Raw genomic sequence first — 24,018 nt, 5'->3', positions numbered from 1 at the left:
GGATTCCCTTTTATTCTAGAGCAAAGTAGTTACAATAATGGATTTAAGTTAGGCAGATTCTGAGTAGTGTAATTCCTCATATAACAACAATTTGACAGTGGAACCAATTACAGTACTTGGGGAAGATTCCTCACACTGCATATGTTCAAGCAGATGTTTGTGGAAATGCTTCCATTTGGTGGAATGATTCCTATATACACCAAATGATTCCTATGTAGAACAAGAGGCACCATTCAATGCATAAATCACCCTTCCAAATTGAATTTGCTATTTGAGGAAACATCCTAGCCTACCCACTCCTCCAGTTGGGTGACAGAAAGGATATTTAGGCTGATTTGCAGTATCCAAGCATTAGTCTCAATACACTAAATTTCCAATATACAGGTGAAACTTGAAAAATTAGAATATCGTGCAAAAGTTCATTTATTTCAGTAATGCAACTTAAAAGGTGAAACTAATATATGAGATAAGACTCATTACATGCAAAGCAAGATAGTTCAAGCTGTGATTTGCCATAATTGTGATGATTATGGCGTATAGCTCATGAAAACCTCAAATCCACCATCTCAGAAAATTAGAATATTACATGCAATCAATAAAACAAGGATTGTACATAGAACAATATCGGACCTCTGAAAGGTGGTCCAAAGTCCTCTTTTCTGGTGAGAGCAACTTTTGCATCTCATTTGGAAACCAAGGACCCAGAGTATGGTGGAAGAATGGAGAGGCCAATCAAGCACAGTAATTCCACGGTCATTGAAGCAGTTTTTGGTGCTTATGGCAAAAGTTGCTCTCATCAGAAAAGAGGACTTTGGACCAAGGAGCAACAGGACTTTGGACCACTGTGCTTCATTAAGATCAGGGTCAATGCAGCCGTCTGCCAGGAGATTTTGGAGCACTTCATGCTTCCTTCCACAGATGAGCTTTATGGGGATGCTGACTTCATTTTCCAGCTGCCTACACTGCCAAAAGCACCAAAACCTGGTTCAATGACTGTGGGATTACTGTGCTTGATTGGCCAGCAAACTCTCCTGACCTGAATCCCATAGAGAACCTATGGGGCATTGCCAAGAGAAAGATGAGAGATATGAGACCGAACAATGCAGAAGAGCTGAAGGCCGCTATTGAAGCATCCTGGTCTTCCATAACACCTCAGCAGTGCCACAGGCTGATAGCTTCCATGCCACGCCGCATTGAGGCAGTAATTGCTGCAAAAGGGGCTCAAACCAAGTACTGAGTACATATGCATGCTTATACTTTTCAGAGGTCCGATATTGTTCTATGTACAATCCTTGTTTTATTGATTGCATGTAATATTCTAATTTTCTGAGATGGTGGATTTGGGATTTTCATAAGATGTACGCCATAATCATCACAATTATAACAAATCACGGCTTGAACTATCTTGCTTTGCATGTAATGAGTCTTATCTCATATATTAGTTTCACCTTTTAAGTTGCATTACTTTTGCACGATATTCTAATTTTTCGAGTTTCACCTGTACACTCACAAAAAAAAAACCCACTTTAAAAGTTTCTGAATCCCATTTTGAAATGAGGGGGTCGAAATGGGATTCAATGGAGTCTTGAAAGGCCAAGAGTCAGAAGGGAAAAGAACGACGCGAGGATTGATGTTTTCTTAAAATTCTTGGTCTGAGCAGGAAAAACGACACTCGTCTGCCCGCCTGGACCACTATACTGCACCTGTGTCCCCTTAGAAGGTTTTCCAGGTAAAGGGTTTGACAAGTGCTCGTTGCCCAACCTCCTACAGGTCTTACTTGTTGGCTGCCTACACTGTTCATAGCCTTCGCTTAGCTTGCAGTACAGGCAATCTTATAGATTAACAGAGTTGGAAGGGACCTTGTAGGTCATCTAGTCCAACCCCCACCTCAAGCAGGAGACCCTACACCATTTCTGACAAATGGCAGTCCAATCTCTATCATCACAACATAAAGTCATTCTCCTCTCTAGTCTTTGGGGTTTTACAGATTAACAGAGTTGGAAGGGACCTTGAAGGTCATCTAGTCCAACACCCACTCACCCCCGCTCAAGCAGGAGACCCTACACCATTTCTGACAAACGGCAGTCCAATCTCTATCGTTATAAAATAAAGTCATTATCCTCTGTAGTCTTTGGGGTCAGGCAAAGAAACTCCCGTCGTCCTTATTACCCTTCCTTTGTTGCCGCCTCCGCCTCCCTGGACAGAGGGGTCTTCAGAGGTGCACAGCCGCGCGCTCCCGAGGCAGCCAGACTCCGTCAGTCAGTCAGTCAGACCGCCAAGCCACTCAGAAGGGATTCCTGGCTGAGTTCCAGGTCGGCGCACTAATACAAGCTGCTAGGCTCCCGCCTGACTGACGCCTCGCTCACTCGCTCGATCCCTGGCTGGCTGGCGGGCTGGCTGCTGCTCTCGCTCTGGCCTCTGCCGCCGAGTTCCTGCAGCCGCGTCCCTTCGCACGTTAGGAGGAGGGGGTAGTGTGAGCCACTCGCTCCAAAGAAGTTGGCGCAGTCCCGGGAAGGCGACGGCTGGGCATCCGGCGGGAAGGGCAGGCGGCTGAGGCGTTCAACCTACGGGCAGGTACCAAGCTTTTGTTTGAACTCATTTATATGCTGATTTATTTTCCTCGGGCAAGAAATGTCAGTTCCGCTCCGAGACTTTTGCCTGGTCACCGGCCGGGCTGCCTCGTTTTGCTTGGTTTTCTGGGCGGCAGCTTGGCTCGGGGTAGCCCTTTCGCAGACTTCAGTCCGTTCCCCTCGCTCCTCTCTCTGTTTACATTGCCTGCATTGCAGGCGTCAATTTCCTCGACCAACGGCTACGTGGTGCCCTGCCCTGCCCTGCCCTTCGGCGGGTAAGGCACTCTAAGCCTGAACCAGGCTCTCGAGGGGACTTTTGACAGCCGTCAGTTTCCTTTTGGCTGTTCTCATGTCCGGGTGTTTTCATTTCCCCCTTAAACAAGATCTTCGGCTACGATAGGTGTCTGTGAGCGCGCGCGCGCGCAGCTTATTTTAGGAAAAACTCTTAACGCTGGGTCGCCTGTGGCACTGTGAGAAGTCTGCATGTTTTACTTCAGAAAGAAACCAGAATGGCCTTTACTTTAGACTAGTAACCTGTGTGAAACTCCCGCTGTTAGGCGAGGCTGGCGGAATCCCCCCCAAAAACAAAAGAAAACCGGGGGGGGGGTAGGCTCCAAGCGATCGAGGCTATTCATTCATAAAAATAGAAGAATGGAGTTGACCGTGCAATGACATCTTTTTAACTTGCTCTTATTCTTAGTGGTCGACATTGTTTTCGGAATATTTCCCCTGATAAACGAGGGCTTGTCCTTCTTTCGGCGTTCTTAGAAACGCGCCACATCCATGCAGAAAGGAAGGAATGGGGAGGGGGGGGGGAAAGGATTGATATAGGAGACAAACTGACGCCAGTATTGTGGTCGGAAGGAGGGGCTCAACGCGAAACGTTTTTTATAGCTAGTTAACCGCTGTCAAGCGCTCTTCAGCCTCTATTTTGATTTCTTTCTCTGCTTTCTAAATTGAGACAGAAAGCTTAAAGGTTCATGCCGGAAAATAATTCCTTAGGCTGTTCTAGAGGTTACCTGTCTATAAAATCAAGTCGTTAGGAAGACAAATTATATTTAAAAACAAACGTCAGGAGTCTTGAGTCACCATAAATGCTGGTTACTTTTATAATAATATTAATAGGGCTAGAAGACCATTTTCAGTTTGCTGTTAAAGACTTTGAGTAGTAAGGTCCAGAATTCTTCAATTTCTGTTATAAATAACATCATCTGAACCAAAGTTTAACATCTTAGTTGTGATAATTGTTTCTAAGCCAAAGTCATGCATGGCCAGAAGGGAGATAAGGATCTGTCTGAAAAACAGAACAATATATTTTTCATTCTTAATAGAAACCACCAGAGTGTTTCCATTTCGCTTACATTTAAAATGCTTAAAATTAAGAAATGTGGGGAAAACTCAGGCATTATTCTGGTTTAAAGGGGCCATGGGCTTTGAATTGACAGTGAAAACAGTAGTGGACTGAGTGTATATTCAGGAACACTCCTACAATTGGCTCCCCAAAGTTCTGGTTAAAAGGCAGACTATATTCTACAAAACTGAAATTATGGGAGTTTGTCATTGATACCCTTGACTGGATGAAACCACAGAATTTCTTTGATTTTGGAAGACTTTAGTAATAGGTAACCTCTTAACCTCTGCAAAGTTTCAGGGTCTTTTTCCCCACATTCCTCATATGAAAGGAAGCAAAACATTTGGGCATTTCAGCAATTCTATGCTGATTCCCTTTACTAATATCTGAAACATTAAGTCTTTATTTTAAAAGAAATTACTTGAACTGTTACAGAAGTTCTATGACTAAAATCTTTTGTGAGTAGAAAAGCAATGTTTGAGTCTATAATCAGGTTGACATTTACATTCTGTAGACAAATTACATTTTCAACAAAGAGAACAAATTACAAACCTGCAATTCTCTCTCAATGAATGAATTATCTTATGGCCCAGAGACATAGGAAATAATATACAGGTTCTTGAAATGTAGCCAAGTTTGCAGTTGTCCAGGAAGGACACTGCAGATAAGAAAAATATTTTTGCTATTTTGTTACTAAGAATTACGAAAATCAGTGATTCAGAAAAGAGTTTTAGAGTAAAGGATATAGTGGAGCAATAATTTAGACAATAAGTTTTTAGAGAAGTGGAAAACGATTATAGTTCAAATAAATTATAATTTAATCTATCCAGATTCATAAATTGCTGTGGCAACTCTTAAATAATATAACGTTATATATATTCAACTTTTAAAATGGAATTGGTTTAAGTCAAATGACAGAGTGAATCAACGACAATAGTACCTATGTAAATATTGCAAAACCCTTAAGAGAATGTATCTAAAAGCAATTTTAGATGCTAGCTAATCTCATTCCTATTTAATCAAGACTTTGTATACAACCCATGTCTTGGTCATTTGGCAAGATGATATTCTGTATTACCACTGCAACACAGACTATTTCATTATAATTAAAAACCACTTCAAAGCAGCTGCAATACATCCATTCTTTGTGGTATTAAATATATTGTATGATCATAAAACTGATACTAGTTTGAGTAACATGACATTGCAGTTTGCAATGTTTCTCACAAACAAAGCATTCCAAAGGATTTTCATCTTTATAGTTGAAATCTTATCAATCTAGTGTAAAGAAAATTTCATTTCCCAATTGGGAGCAGGAGACCTTAATTCCAAAATGGATATATGACAATAGGAATTTAAACAACTCAGTGACAGGGTTAAAAAATAGAATGAAGTGATTTATGTGATTTATTCGGCTTCATGTGTGTGAACTTGCCACTGTGGTTTATGCTTGCTCATGATATGAACCAGTTTTGTTCAATATAATTTTTTTGTTCAATAAAACCATTACAATGGTACTGGCTCTCAGCTATGTGTGATCGTAACTTGCTTTTAGTCTAACCCATGGGTGTCAAATCTGTTGCGTCATACCGTCACGTAATGTATCACAAAGTTTTCTCCCTTCGCGGAGCTGGGGTGGGCATGGCCTATGTGTGACGCATCCAGCCCATGTGTCAGTTTAACACCCCTGGTCTAAGCACTTTCTACTGGAAAACCAGAGTTATGTAAATAACACATAATGAATTGGAAATATTGTGAAAATGTTACTACCTTACTACAGTGTGGTAAATTTTTAAAATCTTTACTGCCATTGGGGATAGAGTGTTATAACAAATGTGAAATAGTAATAATAAATAAATAATAATTGGACCAAAAAACAAGAAAACTGATGACTATTCACTACACATTACATCCCCATGATATTGATAGATTATACCTTCCCTTCAGAAATGGAAACAGACGTTTACTTCAGGTCAAACTGTCAAAGAAGAAAAATATGCATTGGCTATTATATAAAAGACAGCAAAGAAAAAGCATTGATGCAATTAAAAATTGGAACTTACTGAGTGTACAGGAAGCAAAATGTGTATATCAAAATAATATAATGAAAATGAAAACAGAATACTGGCAAGAAAAACATATCACGGTCATTTTTTACAAAAAAGATTGAGGGGAAAGTGGATAAAGATAAAACCTTGAAATGATTTAGAACTGGAACATTAAAACATTACAAAAAACACTGAGGACTGGCCATAAGGCCAAGTTATTCAAACTAATACAATAAAAAGCTGGAATTAAAAAATTATCAAATGATTCACAATATGGCAAAATTAGTAACCAGGGAAATGCCATGGATATAATTTAAGTCAGGCCTCTGATAAAGTAGACCACAACCTACTACTTGATAAGATAGAAAAAAATGTAGGTTAACAGCATAATCACCAGATGGATTCGTAGCTGGCTGACCAACCACACTCAACACGTAGTCTTTAATGCAATTACATCTACATGGAGGGAAGTATGCAGAGGGGTACCCCAAGGCTCTGTCTTAGGCCCATTACTCTTCAATATTTTTATCAATAGTTTAGACAAAGGTGATAGAAGGGAAAACTCATCACAAGCTATCAGGAATAGCCAACACTCCAGATAAGCTCAAGATAAAGAAGCATTTCTACAGACTTGAACAATGGGGCTTATCTAACAAAATGAAATTCAATGTTTAGAAAAGTAAGGTTCTATATAGGCAAGAAAAAACCAAATGCACAGATACAGAATAGGTGGTATCTGGCGCAATAATAGTAACTGCAAGTGGGATCTTGGGAGTCCTAGTGAACAATCACTTAAATATGAGACAACAGTGTGCTGCAGCTGCCAAAAAAGCCAACACAGTCCTAGGCTGCATTGACAGATATAATCAAGATTGCATAAAGTTTTAGTACCACTTTATAATGCCTTGGTAAGACCAAACTTGCAATATTGTATCCAATTTTGGTCACCAAGAAATAAAAAAGACCTTCAGCCTCTAGAAAGAATGCAGAAAAGAGCAAACAAGATGATGATGATGATGATGATGATGATACCCCTCTGAAGGATATTGACATAATTTTGGGGCTTGTGTGCTCTGGGAAAGAAGAGAGCTATTCCAATCATATAGAACTGATTTCAATCTGAGAACCCAGATAGTATATCTCCCATAAACAATACGGTGAGATGTAATTTACAGAAACCCTTAAAGGATCAGTCATCACCTAGGTAAACAAGGAGTATGCTAGGTATTAGAGTTCCTGGACATCTAGTGACAAATAGGCTGTAGAGCTCCGGACTGTTGACTGAGCAACCAGGGCCAGCAGCTGTAGGATTACTGGAAAAACAGTTGTTGATCTGTTGCAAGTATACAAAGATTGGAAAAAAAGATGATTTGTTACACAATTCAAGTCTGATGAAAAGAGGATATCTGAAAAAAATGTACCAGTTCTGGAAATAATAACATCCAGAATCTGAAATTACAGAACAATGGTTATCAGATCAACATTAATTTATAATATAAAATAAAATATTCGCAGAAGCAGAATTGAAGAATTGCAAAATCTACCCAAGACAAAGAAATCTGAGCCTTGCCAGAAGTAATTCAGATGTAAGAGCAAACTAGGAGGAATCAACAATCAAAGAAGCCAGCATAGTTATTGAGTGGTTTTTGTTCCTAAACCTAGAAACATCTCCTCTGCTTAGAAGAAAAATCTCTTAACTAAAACAGAAGAATTAAATAAACAATTTAGAATAGCACAAAAACAAAGAATAAGGTTGCCTGCATTGAAGCTCCTTACAAAGAATCAGCTGGCACCAGTATTAAAAGATGCCAATACTGTATTATGATTATGGTTGCTGCTATACATATTAAACTGGGAAAGTTTAATATCAATCTTTCAAGGATGCTCACTCTCCCCACTGCTCTTTGTCATTACACTAATTCATCTGCCACCAAGGCTGAACAAGTCAGGCAATGGCTATCAAATATCAGCAACAAATGCCAGGCTATCCCACTTTCTTTACATAGACTATCTCAGGGGTGTCCAAAGTTGGCAACTTTAAGACTTGTGGACTTCAACTCCCAGCTCTGCTGGCTGGGGAATTCTGGGAGTTGAAGTCCACAAGTCTTAAAGTTGCCAACTTTGGACACCCCTGGACTATCTGAACCTGTATGTAAAAACACCATCTGAAATAGAATTGCTGATCAATACTGTTAAAAGTGCCACCTTCACTCAGGAAAAAATAGTAAACACTGAAGGAATCAAGATATCTTATGGAAATAATATCAAGAGTCTGGATGGAGAAGATTACTAGAAATGCCTGGGCATCCTTCAAGCAACATCAGGTACACTGATATGAAAAAGAAAGTTAGAAATGAATATGCCACGAGAGTAAAGAAAACCTTAGAAGTCCAAATTCAGTGGAAGATACCATCTAGGCCTGTGATGGCGAACCTATGGCACCCGTGCCACAGGCGGCACGAGGAGCCATATCTGATGGCACGCAAAGCATTGACCCGTGTCACCTCCAGTGTGCATGTGCGCCTTGGCCAGCTGATTTTCGGGCTTCTGGAGGGTGGAGGGAGGCCGTTTTCAGGCTTCAGGAAAGCCTCCGGAGCCTGTGGATGACGAAAAACAGGCCCAACAGAAGTTTGGAAATGAGCCTTTTCTGGCCTCCGGAGGGCCTCTGGGCGTCCATTTCCCCAGGCTTCAGGAAAGCCATGCACCCATGCGTGCAGGGAAGCAGGTGGGGTCACACACGCATGCGCAGGTAGGCACAACAGGGGAGCATTTATGGATGTGGACACGTGTGCTTGCACTTTTGGCACCTGAGGGGAAAAAGTTTCGCCATCACTGATCTAGGCAAGTAATACCTATGCAATTCCAGTCATTAAATACATAGCTGGAATATTGCACTGGACCTAAGCAGAACTAAAAGCTTTGATAAGAAGACCAGCAAAATAATGACAATAAATCATATCCTTCATCAATGCAGCAATGTTGACAGACTACTTATGAAAGCATTGGAAGAATCATTTGAAAGACAGGGAAGAGGATGCACTGAAGTAAGCCAGGAAGATTTATTGAGTACCGGAGACCAGACTGGCCTACAAGAAAGACCAAATCAAAAACGGAAAAGAGGCATGGGAAAGCAAAGCATTACATGGTCAGTATATTTAAAAAATAAGCAAAGCAGACAATAACAAGACTAAGACTTAAGAGCAATGGTTCACTGTCTAAAAGCAAGTAAGTTAAATAAGAGACAGACAGAGCAGCTATTTCTGGCTACACAAGACCAAATGCATACAAAGGCAAAATTGAGAAGAAAGCAGCAGAAAGAAAACAGTGCCTCTGCAAGAAAGCTGAACCAGTAGACCACCTAGTTAGCTGCTGCCAGAATATCACACGACTGACAACAAATAAAGGTGTGACATTGTAGCAACTATAGTACATTGAATTATCTTCAAGAAATAATATTTGTCTACAAGCAAGAACTGGTGGAATCACAAACTAAACAAAGTAATAGAAAATGAAGACGTTAAAGTTTTCTGGGACTTTACAATTCAAATAAACAAGCACCTGCCACGTAATACCCCCAAATTCAATAATAAAGACAAAATATCTAGATAATGGATGTTGCAATTGATGGAGCCAGCAGACGAAAACTGGCAAAAATCACATAATGCAAAGGCCTGCAAATAGAAGTAGAATGACTGGCAAAAATAGCAAAGATGGTACCAATAGTAATAGCTTCCTTTGATGCAATTCCAAAACATGGGGGAAACCAGTTGAACACTATTGGCATTGACAAAGTTAGCGTGGCAGTTGCAAAAGGCAGTTTTACTTTGAACATCTTAGATTCTGTGACAGAATCTTTAATAGTGTTAAACAACAACAGATGCTTATCCCAGGTCCTTGGGAAGGACTTAATAGGTAGACAAAAATGCTAAGTCCAGTCTAAACATCAGGCTGACTGTGCAACCAAACATAATAATGGGTTGGGCTTCTTTAGACTGAAATAAATGAGTCCCAGCTTTGCTTTAAGGAAGACAATTCTTAGTCTCAATTTAGATTTCCTCATATAATTCCCTCCAGATATATTGGTCTTGAGGTCTCAGGATTACCATAAGATGTGATGGCTGAGAATGCTAGAAAATGCAACCATGCACCATTTAAAGAATGTCAACATGGAAACAAGGTCATTCTTAGAAATAAAGATGAAACCAAAGACTGGTAGTTTGTCTTGCAGCATGCCGACTCTTCATTTCATGTTATTTTAATCAAAATAATATATTAATATCTTAAAATATATAATAATATTTAAAAGTCAGAGAAGAGCCGAGAAAGGGTTCTGCAACTATTGGTTTCCACAGGCACTAGGTCAGGGGTGTCCAAACTTGGGAACTTTAAGACTTGTGGACTTCAACTCCCAGAATTCCCCATGCTGGCTGGGGAATTCTGGGAGTTGAAGTCCACAAGTCTTAAAGTTCCCAAGTTTGGACACCCCTGCACTAGGTTGTCCACCCCTTTTGTAAAGCAAAGTTGCAACATTCAAGAACAATTTTCTTTGTTAAACTTCTTTCATGTTTGCAATATTTTCTAATCACTTCTGTAACTTTAGAAAATTGCATAGAACTGTAGAAAGCAGTTGCAATTAAGAATTGGGAGTGAAACAGTTAGACAGTCATTTTATGAATCTCCTTTTCCAACTATATTTTATACTGTTCAATATTATTTGATGGGAAATTAGCCCAGTATGGTATTAATGAATAACATCAGTTCTTTTGATAGCTTCCTTCATTGGCACAATTTATTTATTAAAATGTGTGCTTCACCCAATTTCCTAGATTTTGGGCATCTAAATGCCCCCCCCCCCATGCAGATTTATGACTGTGATCAAACTTCAAGCAAAATCGTGGTTTATTTAACTATAGTTTTAATCAAGCCATTGTTGCCTGGATTGCCAAGTGATATAATCATGCATTACAAACCACGGTGGATTGCTTCCCACATTCTGATAACCCAAAATCAGTTTTATTTATTTATTGCTTAGCATAATGGTTGAACCTCTGTGGAAATCTGTTCTGGTTTGCCCTGAAGAGTGAACACTAAAAAAAGTGCATTTCTCAAATAGACAAGTTGTGTGTTTGGGGTTTTTGGACAAGGACTGTAGCTGTCTTCAGGCAAAAAAATAATAATCTGCAGGTACTATGAATTATGTATAAAGTATTTTTTCTTCCTGAGTATCTTGCAGTTTTGTTACATAACTACAGACTCCATGATCTTGGTGGGAAAATGTATGCATGGCATATACAATTTGCAGCTGTGAACAAGCTTGTGTGGCTTTCATTGTATCTCATAGGAACATAGCAGTCTACCTGATACAGAGTATTGGTCCATCTAGTCTAATTGTATACTGGTTGGCAGGTTGTTTTGTGGTTACTTGGATATGCTGATTACATGGAAATTCCTACATGCCAACTACATGTTTTGTCTTTATAGTATGCTTTCTACTCTACGTCATTCTCAAAGTATAAAGTAGCCAGCTGAAAAGATCCAGCTGAAAAGATTCTGGTCTTGAGGCACAAAGACACCAAGCTATTGAAATTTTATCTTTCTTTTTCAGTTAATGTTTCTTCTAAAAGAAAAGGAGGAGCAATCAAAATGCTGAATATGGCTTAGTGTGTGTGTGTGTGTGTGTGTGTGTGTGTGTGTGTGTGTGTGTGATTAATTAATTAATTGTGGGTTTCTCCATGACTGATTCAAATAGTAGTGTTTAGTTTTGAATATAAATAATTGTGTAATTTATTTATTTGGTCTAGGTAGTGATAAAGGTATAATGCAAGAAAACATTGTGTTCATAGCAAGCTTAAATTATTTCTAGTTATTTTGTGATTTAATCACTTTTTAAAGGATTGAATTGTATTTAAAATATTCATAACCCCTCTCCTTAAAAAGTAGTTTTTGATAGGGCAATGACCCCACCCCTTGTTTACATTGGTGTGTGAAGCTATTCACCTTTTTCTCATAATGCCATTGAGCATAGAGCAGTGGGCGGGGATGCAGACTGTCTGATGCAATGCAGTACAGAGGAAAAAAGTATATTATATATTCTGCAGACAGAAGACAGTATTTTTTAGGAGTTCCATTTGTGTCAAAGCATTTCTTCAGTATATGATAACAGTATACGATAACAGAAATTCCACCAACTGTCCAGGTCCAAAAAGGCACAGAATACGTCTCTTGCAAATAAGCCAGAATTGATGAATTATTTTTTTCATGCACATTTTTAAAAGTACCCTACAATTTTATTCCTACTTTCTACTGAAATCAATGAAGTCTATACATGTAAAACATTTCAGAGCAACACTAAAAGCCTTAATCAAGAGGACCAAGAATCAACACCATGCAGCTTTTTAGTTTACAGCATTTTCAAATGGAGAAGGTACCCCACTATGTTTCTTGGCAGAATAATGATGCTCAGGGGAGCTTTGAAAGCAGTTGGTAAATACAATATTGGAAGACCATTGTTGAAATTTTTAAAAGCTCCCTGGGAAACCAGAATTCACATGAGCTTCCTTCTAAAAAGCTTTTTGGGTACATTGGTTAAATATATTTGATTCTCCAAGAAGATGATTACTAGCAAATAAGTATTCTGATGTAGGGGTGTCAAACTGGCGGCCTGCAGGCCAGATGCGTCACAAGCAGGCCATGCCCACCCCAGCTGCTACAGGGGAAAAATGTTACAACACATCACATGATGGCAATGTGATGCCACAAGTTTAACACCCGTGATCTACAGCGTTCAGGCGTATATTTTTTCTAGGTAAAATTTGATATTTGTCTAAGAATATTTTTAAATACTTCTATTTACAATAAAAACAGCAAGGATGTATATTATCCACAAGAAGTACGTAAGAGAGGACATTGGATATTATTTTGTTCACTCACTTAAGAAATCTCTAAAATATGGAGTTTTTTCTGCTCTGACAGTATAGTTATACTAAAATTGCTTACTTTTCATCCTTACCAATTATTACACTGACAACTAGGAATGCTACATTAACTAAAACAAAAGAGGAAATTGGAGGCTCTAGGACAACATTTAACAATATGGATAACTTCTCTAACTATAGATTTCAAGTTCCAGAATTCAGGAAATAAAAATTCTGGAGATGAAATCCATACATCTGGAAATTGCCTAAGTTGCAAATCATTGCTTAGAGCTACACTTAATTCTTATATTCAGGTACCTCCAGGACCCTATTCCAATTTTTTTTTAATCATTTTGATATGGTATGTACATGAAAACTCTAGGGCAGTGGTTCTCAACCTTCCCAATGCCGCGACCCTTTAATAAAGTTCCTCATGTTATGGCGACCCCCAACCATCAAATTGATATCTCGGTTCCTAAGACCATCAAAAATATGTGTTTTCCGATGGTCTTATGTGACCCCTGTGAAAAGGTCGTTCGACCCCCAAAGGGGTCCCGACCTACAGGTTGAGAACCGCTGCTCTAGGGTAAATCTTCACATAACTAAAAAACAAACTCCATCAAATCCCCATTAATGTCCCACTAGTATCCGAAAAAAATTACTTGTGTGCATGACGTAGTACCATCAATTTGGCATCAAGACCTGCTGAAAGAGGTGGACTCCAACCTTGTCAGCACTAGGGACTGGTTCCATGGAGAAAGGTTTTTCCACAAACTGGGGGAAGGGGAGTTGCATGCTGCCTGCATCCCACTGATGGGGCTTTGCTTGTTTTTGCAGCCAGTTGCTGGCACGTAGCAGACCAGTCCCTGTACCCCGACTGGGTGTTGGGGACCCCTGCTTTAAAGGCAGCCCTTTATCAACAAAACTAATGTTGGTGTGGCTCTCTTGAAAACAAGCAAATTTATTTCCTAGATGAAAAGAATAAGTCCTTTACAATTATTTACAATTTTAACTATTTATTTTTAGGATTACATATAATAAATACAAGTGATCTAATACAATTATAATAGGAAGTAGTTGTGTGGCAAGTAAGTCCAATATTTAATAATTTTTCTCAGGTATCTGTTTTCCTTCATTACCTGGAGGAATGTGAATATACTGTATGTTTTCCTTGAAACATTTTTTCATTTTATAACACTGGTTCTTTGAAAAGAGCCAATCCTTATTTTGGTTTGGTTTTACTCTGTTTTTGTTAGCTTTTAGATATAAATAATTCTTACGCAAACCAGAACTGAAGTCAAAGAAACCAGTATTGTGAAATGAAAGAATGGGAATAATTCCATGGAGCTGGGCATCATCCTGTAAAGTTCAATTTTTAAAATTTGGTTCTCCTGGGGACCATCAGTTGAGACAGTTTTATTATTAGCATTTCTCTGTTGTCTCAACTGGAGTATAGTGTTTAAATTCAGCATTAATTTTAAATGTTCAACAAAACACACAACAAATATTTAATTGCTTGTTAATTGTGTTCCTAGGTCTCAAAACATTAAAAAAACTAAACTTCAGAATTAATTGACGTTTCCCTGAAGGGCTTCTAAGAAACACATAAAAGAGATAACAGACTGACAAGTGACCAGGTAGATTTCACTGGAGAATGAAAATCCCATTGCAGGGTACTATTACCCAGAATAAATATTCTCTCTTACTGCAACCCACTAGACTTTTCTGGTAGAACTCAGCCTTCTACCAGAATGTTTGTTTATTTGTTTTGTTTTACTGGACATATGGAGCTCTCTCTACTCTTCTATCATTGCATTTAGTCTAGAATTCCATTCCAACTCTTTTGCTTACTAGCTGGATTTCCTAACCCCTTATTTTTGCTACAGAACTTGTGCTTTTGAATGGACTGTCCTGAAGCCTATTATATTAAAATGTTGAGTTAAATGCAACAGTTTGTAGCAATGAACAAACACACTACTTTGTTACACTCGTGAAACAGCTGTAGCAGTCCATTGGCTCAATAAAGAAGAATATAATCTGCCGTTTTACCATTCTATGCATAGAAATGTAAATATATACTCTAGTGTATACCAAGGGTGTCAAACACAAGGCCCGTGGGCTGGATCTGGCCTGCAATGTAGTTGGATCTGGCCTGCGAGACTGTTCTGGAGAATGTAAGGAGCCAACCCTCGTGTCTTTGGCCCAGTCTACCCAGTGCGAAGAGGAAACATGCTAAAGTTTGGGGAGTGGCGTCAAGCTGGCCACACACACCCAGTTGAATAAATCTCCCCGGCCCTCCAACGTCAACCACAGCCCTGATGCGGCCCTCAATGAAATTGAGTTTGACACCCCTGGTGTATACTAAGACAAACATTTAAGTAATTGATGCTAAATAACTGTTCCAACTTACCCACAAATTTGACTTAAATTTAGGAATGCATCTTGCTTATACTGTATATTGGGGACTTCCTGTATTTAAAAAGACCAAAGATGAACCCATTCCGTAGTCTTACATTAATAGAAATTAACTTGGTATTAAAATGCTTCCATAAGTTTTAGATGTAAGCTATTCCTGATATTTTTATTTGTCGGTCTATTTTTTCTGTTCAGATAAGTGGCCTAAGCATTTCAGAGACAAAATGCATTGTCAATAACTTTCAAAAGAAAACTAAATGTCCATATATTTTTTTGCAAACAAGAAGGGAATATTAAGATGTATGCCAAATTCAGTTGGACCACCAACCTTAGTGGAGATGTAAGCAAACAGTGACACTCCAGATGTTGCTGAACTATAACTTCCAGAATATTTCACTGTTGGACATGATGAGGGGAACTGATAATAATTATGTATCTGAGCAATATCTGGAACGCTATTGAGCACAATAGCTCTGGGAATGTTTTTCCAATTCTGTCTGCATGGAAGATTTCTGAAGTATTTAGGGGCAGATTTAGAAAGGTGGGTAACATGGTTAAAAAGCATTTGTTATATTGGGTTGTCTCAGAATTAGAAAGCAGGCATAACTAATTTGGTTATGTTTTGAATTTCTTTGTGGTGCATGTAATAGAATTACAGAAGGATTGCCAGTGTGACCACACAGGCATTATTCCTTTTCAGTTTTTGAAATGATCTAAATTGTCATCCTTTAGAATAAATATATAATATAAGTGCCACTATTTTATCTTCTAACAGTACATAGGGTTTTAGCATGACTTCTGTCTAGACAATTCTCTCTTGAGTCTTTAGATTGATTTTGGCACTTTCAGTAACACTAAAACCGATGACATAATCTAGAAGCCTCTTTAAATATTAGTATCAAGACCCTATATTGCACAGTTGCAAATCAAATGTAAAAAAATAAAACAGTATTCAATAACGAAAAAAACTCTTCTCTGGGCCTTAACAAAGGACTGAAGATTTTTTAAAAAATATATTACATTTCATGCAGCTTCCAGACTTTATCTGTTATTAAATCCGCAATTGTGTGCACTCTTTGGCAACATATTAATCATCAAATCATCAAAGCCATTGATGGTTGCTTCTACACTTATTCTTATCTCTCCTGCTTGGTTTCATCACATATTTTGTTGTGTGTCATTATTATCTTTATAATTTGATAGCTATAGGCAAGTAGAAATTGATTGCAAGCATGTACACTGAATTCCACATAGAGAAATCAGCAGACTGACAGAGTATTGAGGAAGAACTCTCAAAATCATTTGATAGCTAAAAAATATTCAACCGCTTTATCTCTCTTCTTTTGTGACTGGTTTTTTTAAAAAATATCTCAATTGGCAAAAGACAGGTTTCTCATTTCCACAGTGGCATAAAGATTTGCATTTTTTGTTACTGAGTAACAAAAGGAATTAGATCAGTTATCAAAGGCCATTGTGAAAAATCAAGGTTTACTGAAGATAACCAATCAGTAATGCATCTTGCAAAAACCTGCCAATAATGTATACATGTTTCAGAATGCTGAATGTGTGCTTACAATTACGTATTTAGTATTAGTTCAAACATTTTTCTAATTGACATTTTCCTCATAGTCCTGAGATTTTGCAATTCCTCTTAAGAATATTTTCTGCATATTTTTATATGCATAACAATATGGTATGATACCAGAAGATTCGACAAAATCCAGAGCATGCAGCCAAACAGGTTTTTTTTAGTAATGTCTCTTTTAGTTGTCTCTCTCCTGTTCCTTGCTTTATGCAACCCAAAATAACATTTATTTGCAAATATTAAGTGGCAATTGAAAATCATAAGGTTTATTATGGAATAAGATAAGTAAATAAAAGCCCGCTTTATGAGGTACAGAAGAATTGTGATCAATTGGCAATGTTTGTAGGTGAATCTGCATACACATATTTAAGGTTGAAATTAATATCCCCTGAGTGTATAAACCTGTTTTCTATGAATGATTTACATACAGTCCGTTATATTTCTCCTAATATTCATACTGGGAAAAAAGCATTCTTTAAGTATGACATTGCTGTGAATGAGATGAATGAAAAAGCACAAAGGGGTGATGTAAGAAACTACACTTTATTTTTAAGAGTACTGTATGTGCTTGAAAAGGTACATGAGAAGGCCAGAGTTACAGATCTGGAGAGAGAAGTGAATTTCTTGACTGATGCTGGTAAGCCTCTACTTATGACCACAATTAACCCAAAGTTTATGTTGCTAAGCCAGACAGTTAAGTGAATTTTGCCCCTATTTATTTGTTTGTTTATTTATTTATTTATTTATTTATTTATTTATTTATTTATTTATTTATTTATTTACTTATTTACTTATTTACTTACTTATTTACTTACTTATTGATTTATAAGTTAATTAAACAATACCCACCTACCCACCCCCATCCCGGCGACAACACATATTCATACAAGCCATTTAATGGGCCCCATACTGCTCTGGTTTCCCCAGGCCCACTGGCAGAACCAGGTTTTCAGCACCTTCCGGATGAGTGTTAGAATGGGGACCAATCTAATCTCTGGGGAAGCAATGTTCCAGAGAGAGGGAGCCACCACAGAGAAGGCCCTTCTTCTGGGTCCCACCAAATTTATCTCTCTAGGATATGGGACCAGTGACATCTACCCACTTTAGTAGATTGGGTAGAAACTTTTACAACCTTTCTTGCCACAGTTGTTAAGGGAATCGCTACAGTTGTTAAGTTGTGAAACACTTGTTAAAATAATCTGCCTTCCCCATTGATTTTGCTTGTCAGAAGATTGCAAAAGGCAATCACATGATCTTGGGAACCTCCAACCATCATAAATATGAGTCAATTGCCAAGCACCTGAATTTTGACTATGGGGATGTTGCAATGGTTTTAAGTATGAAAACAGCCATAAGTCACTATTTTTGGTGCTGTTGTAACTTCAAATGGTAACTAAATGAACTATTGTTAAATCAATGACTACCTGTAGATTATTTATTTTTTTAGAAGTGTGTCTGGATGATTCTCAGTCATCCAGGTCATGGTTGTCCCCAAAATGCTTTTTTCTGGAGGCAACTGGACTTTCTTGTTTTTTATTTTTATTTTTTAGAATTACCCTAATTCAAGTATTACAGCAAGCTATCATTGAATTGGAAGATGTCTGGTCCAGTCAGGGCAGAAATCCAAATTAAAGCTTCTCCACAAATGACTGTCTACTTTCTATTTAATTTCACCCAGTGAAGAGAAGCCCACCACCTGGCACTATCAAACCTATTACAATAATAGGAAGGGTTTTATTTTCTTACCACTTAATTGGAATAAGTTTCCTGTAATTTGAATTCATTATTACATATCGTGCATTCTTGTATGAACAGGGAATAGATGTAATGTCCTTTTCAGCTACTTGAAGAATGTCTCAATATCCTTACACAGTCATTTTTTCCTAGGGCTAAACATACCCAGTTCATGCAATAATTCTTAATATGTCTTAATTTGTAGTCCCTTGTTCTTTTTCTGTGCACAGAACTAGACATTGTACTAAAGATGGAGTCTGATCAAAGTATAATAAAGTGGAGGGATTAATTCTGTTAAAGCAGCCCAAAATCGCATGGGTGTGTTGTTTTTATTACAACCATCTTGTACTGAAGTCCCATTTAAATCCTTTTACTCTGTCCATCTGAGGAGTTCAGTCCATTGTTCCCTTCTGCCCGTCTTTATTTTCTTTGCTCAAAGCCAAGAAACACAAAATGTAAGATGTAAAAGAGGTAACTATACAAACATAGGATTGTCGATGAGGAAGAATTGAGGGTGTTTTGTTGTTGGTTTGTGAAACACTTCCTTCAAACATGTCCAAACATGGAAAGGGATAGTTGTTTTTTTAAAAAATGCAGATGTAGAAGGGTAAAACAAAACAAAATGAACAAAAAACTTTCCAAAGACAGCAACCACAAACTGTAAAATTGTGAATCTGATTCTAATGTTAATTTTATGGATTATATTGTATACTACCCAGAGCCCCTCTCTGGGTAGTATACAATATACTACCCAGGTTGGGAGGTGGTTAAGAAATAAACAAACACAAATCTGCAATAGTTGTTGATCTGTTGAATAAAATCTTAGACTTCAAAGTGTGCGCAGATTTTTTCCAGAGATTATGGTTTGAGAGCCACCATTGAGAGATGGTTTTAGTTTCCTAGTTATGACCCAGCATAATTTCATTTATGGGAATTTGAGACCAGTAAAAGCCAGCTTCATAATAGTAGAGGATAATTGTTGTCTTATTTAGGAGTGTGATGCAGAGGTGGTATTCTACCGGTTCAGACTGGTTCACCCAAACTGATAGCGGAAATCGCCGGTGGCTCTGCCCACCTATCCTGGCTCTACGGCATCCCATTTAGGCCCTTTTTTTACCAAAAGCACATGCATGGGGAATGCTGTGCGCATGCGCTGAGATGGCGCATGTTCACTCACATTTGCAAACTGGTAGGAAAGGTAAGTGAATACTACCCCTGGTGTGATGCCTTCATTCCTGCTGTAATTTAGCTTTTCCAACAAATCAGAAAATAACCTAGCAATTGGATCCACCTTCTTAAAGAAGAGGGGAAGGGTGAAATGATTATGTATGTTATTAGAATGATGGTATTACATAAATAATGGCATTGTGTTGACCATGACAATGAAACTGCAATTCTAGTGTCCAAGTAACAAAATGTCTTGAGATGTGCAGAAGCTCTTAAAGAGCTCTGGAAAGTAACAAAAGTAACACGCACAAGGAAAACAATCACTGTTGGACTGTAAGATATTGAACATCACAACTATTCCAGAAGTGATGATTGTAGATAAAAGAAGAAGAAGAAAAATAAGGGCACATAGCAATAGAGAGGTTTTGCATGAAGTGGACAAGGTTCTGGTAAGTGTCAAGTTAGGTAGGTTATATGAATGGACTTGGAAGTTCTACTTCCCTGGTCTGCAATACAATCATGATTTTTAATGGTTATCCCAGCTCTTGTTTTCACATGCAAGGGATTGAGTCTGGATGAGTACAGCAAAAACTTAATTCTGATTGACTAGCAAGTGATTACCTGAAACTCCGCCTCCAAAGGCAGACTCACTCTTAAGGGTATACAAGCTAGATCTTTTATACCATTAGGATTTGAGGTTGCCGTAATGTCCGTCTGTTCCTCTCCCCCATTGACTGATTCATGCAAATATTCTCTATAACAGAATAACAGAATTGGAAGGGACCTTGGGAGTTTTCTAATGATAATCCAACTCCTTGCTCAAGCAGGAGATCATCTTAGTCATATAGAATATGGTGGCTGTTACTTTTTATTTTTTGACACTCCTGATAGTTTTCTAAGGTAATTTAGTTTAAACTTAAATCTATCAGCTCCCCTTATTTGATCATCAGATCATTCTACACTTCATGTTTAATACTGTTTGTTACAACCTATGTTTCTTCATAAAGCCTGAACCAGTATATAGTAGCAGCATTTTGGCATGCAACCTGTATTGCAGTAATACAATACAACACAACACAACACAATACAATACAATACAATAGCAGAGTTGGAAGGGACCTTGGAGGTCTTCTAGTCCAACCCCCTGCCTAGGCAGGAAACCCTATACCGTTTCAGACAAATGGCTACCCAACATCTTCTTAAAGACTTCCAGTGTTGGGGCATTCACAACTTCTGGAGGCAAGCTGTTCCACTGATTAATTGTTCTAACCGTCAGGAAATTTCTCCTTAGTTCTAAGTTGCTTCTCTCCTTGATTAGTTTCCACCCATTGCTTCTTGTTCTGTCCTCAGGTGCCTTGGAAAATAGTTTGACTCCCTCTTCTTTGTGGCAGCCCCTGAGATATTGGAACACTGCTATTATGTCTTCCGTAGTCCTTCTTTCTATTAAACTAGACATACCCAGTTCCTGCAACCGTTCTTCATATGTTTTAGTTTCCAGTCCCCTAATCATCTTTGTTGCTCTTCTCTGCACTCTTTCTAGAGTCTCCACATCTTTTCTACATCGTGGTGACCAAAACTGAATGCAGTATTCCAAGTGTGGCCTTACCAAAGCATTATAAAGTGGTATTAACACTTCATGTGATCTTGATTCTATCCCTCTGTTGATGCAGCCTAGAACTGTGTTGGCTTTTTTGGCAGCTGCTGCACATTGCTGGCTCATATTTAAATGGTTGTCCACTAGGACTCCAAGATCCCTTTCACAATTACTACTGTTGAGCAAGGTACCACCTATACCAGTGATGGCGAACCTATGGCACACGTGCTACAAGTGGCACGCAGAGCCATTTGTCAGGGCACGCGAGGTGCTGCCCTGACAGCTGGCCAGCGCGCGCATGCGCGCGCTGGCCAGCTGAGTTCACCCTTTTCTAAAGCCATTTTTTGCCCTCCCCAGGCTCCTATAAAGCCTCTGGAGCCTGGGGATGGCAAAAAAAGCATGTAAAAATGGGGGGGAGCGCCTGTAGTGTGCACATGCACACTGGGGGGTCATGCATTGCATTATGGGTGCGGCACACCCGCACATGACCTCCCTGCTCTCCCCCCACTTATGGCACGCGAGCCAAAAAAGGTTCTCCATCGCTGACCTATACTGTACCTGTGCATTTCGTTTTTGTTGCCTAAATGTAGAACCTTACTCTTTTTACCACTGAATTTCATTTTGTTAGATAGTGCCCAATGTTCAAGTTTGTCAAGATCCTTCTGTATCTTTAGCCTATCTTCTGGAGTGTTGGCTATTTCTGCCAGCTTGGTGTCATCTGCAAATTTGATGAGTTCCCCATTTATTCCCTCATCCAAATCATTGATGAAGATGTTGAAGAGTACTGGGCCCAAAACAGAGCCTTGGGGTACTCCACTGCATACCTCCCTCCATGTAGATTCAGTTCCATTGAGGACTACATGTTGAGTGCGGTTGGTCAGCCAGTTACGAATCCATCTGGTGGTGATGCTGTCCAACCCACATTCTTCTACTTTATGTAGTAGTAGGTTATGGTCCACCTTATCAAATGCCTTACTGAAATCCAAGTAAACTATATCGACGGCATTCCTCTGGTCCACTAATTTTGTCACTTTGTCAAAGAATGCAATAAGATTAGTCTGGCATGATCTGTTTTTGACAAACCCATGTTAGCTTTTGGCTATTACTTTGTCGGCTTCTAGGTGTTCGCTAATTCGTTGCTTGATTATCTTTTCCAGAATCTTTCCTGGTATTGAGGTCAGGCTGATAGGTCTGTAGTTTCCTGGATCTGTTTTTTCCCCTTTTTTGAAGATGGGAACCACATCAGCTCTTTTCCAGTCCTCTGGTAGTTCCCCGGTGCTCCAGGATCTCTGAAAGATATAGTTCAGTGGTTCTGAGATCTCATCTGCCAGTTCCTTCAGAACCCTGGGGTGTAATCCATCCGGTCCTGGTGATTTGAACTCGTCTAGGGTAGACAGGTGCTCACTTACCATTTTCTTCCCTATTTCAACTTGTGTTCCTAATCTGATTTTTGTGGTGCTGTTTTTGATTTGTTGTTGGTCTGTTTTATCCCTTTTTGTAAAAACATGAGTTAAATAGTTCTGCTTTCTCCCTGTTGCTTGTCACCTTCTTGCCACTTTCTCCCAGCAATGGACCAATTGTTTCCTTAACTCTTTTCTTGTTTTTAACATGTTGGAAGAAACTTTTTTTTGTTATTTTTTACTTTTGTGGCAAGCCTTTCTTCATTGTGAGCCTTAGCTTTCGTCACTTCATCTTTATATGCTTTATACTTTATATGCTTATCAAAATGGCTTATCAAAATAGCTCTTTATCTAATCAGAATACTAGCATTCCTTAAGGGTGGTTACAAATGCAAATTTAGCCTGCACACCTAACAACTGTGTATCTAATATATATGATACATCAGACATATAAATCTCTGCACAGTTTTGGATACAGATTAACTGACTGTGTGTTCTATGCATTAGTGAATCGAATTTCTTTTTATCTGTGTAATAAATAATATTCTGTATCATGGTTGTGTTTGAATTCCAAGGCATGATGAAGCAAAACTATTTATTCTTCATTCACAATAGTTTGCTAATTTTTCATTTCTGTTTGCCAAAATTTAATTCCCACTGGTGCTCTTATGTAGATGGTACACTTCATTGTAATTGCACATTGCATCCTGGATGATAAGGAGCACTTTTATAATAGAGTTAAGACCTCATTTTAATGCCAGTGACTTCTCTTAATGATCTTCAGAATTTGCGCAGCTCTAAAGCATTGTGCATTACATTTAATAGATATTTCACTTTTTATATCACATAAGAAATGCAGGTTTGGTCATTTCAAAATAAAAAAGCAAATCCACAGGGATATACCAAATTGCACTATGTTACTTTAAAAATACTACCCAAATCTTCCTTTTTTTCTGGCCATACCACCACACATTTACATTTTTATTTTTTATTTATTACCCTGGGATGCCAACTTCCTTCCAAATAGCCCATAATAATCTTAAAGAAGCAATTTTATTTTAACAGGCTTTTAAGGTATCTCTTTCCAACCTTGTAGCTCCAGGATGTGTTGGAACTGAAACTCTTCAGTATTTCCAGTTTGTACCAGTTGCCAAGCTGTAGGTTGTAGAGAACTCTGCTGTAAAGCTGGAAAAAAAAGGGACTTTTTATCTCCTTCAGTATATTTCAGAACCAAACATTT

General features: G+C 38.5%; 1 protein-coding gene across 2 annotated transcripts in view; it reads left to right on the top strand.

Annotated features, from left to right (window-relative positions):
• Positions 1 to 2,110: 2,110 nt before the first annotated feature.
• Positions 2,111 to 24,018, top strand: part of SMAD9 (SMAD family member 9) — a 38,266-nt gene continuing 16,358 nt past the window's right edge. For both annotated transcript variants that reach the window (XM_081951248.1, XM_081951249.1), the window contains exon 1: positions 2,111 to 2,574. The gene's annotated coding sequence lies outside the window, so the exon portion shown is untranslated. The remainder of the gene's footprint in view (positions 2,575 to 24,018) is intronic.

The sequence above is a fragment of the Natrix helvetica genome, assembly GCF_964273705.1.
Source record: "Natrix helvetica genome assembly, chromosome: 4".
Taxonomy (NCBI): domain Eukaryota; kingdom Metazoa; phylum Chordata; class Lepidosauria; order Squamata; family Natricidae; genus Natrix; species Natrix helvetica.
Note: the sequence above shows the minus strand (reverse complement) of the source record. Positions and strands in the feature narration are given on the sequence as shown.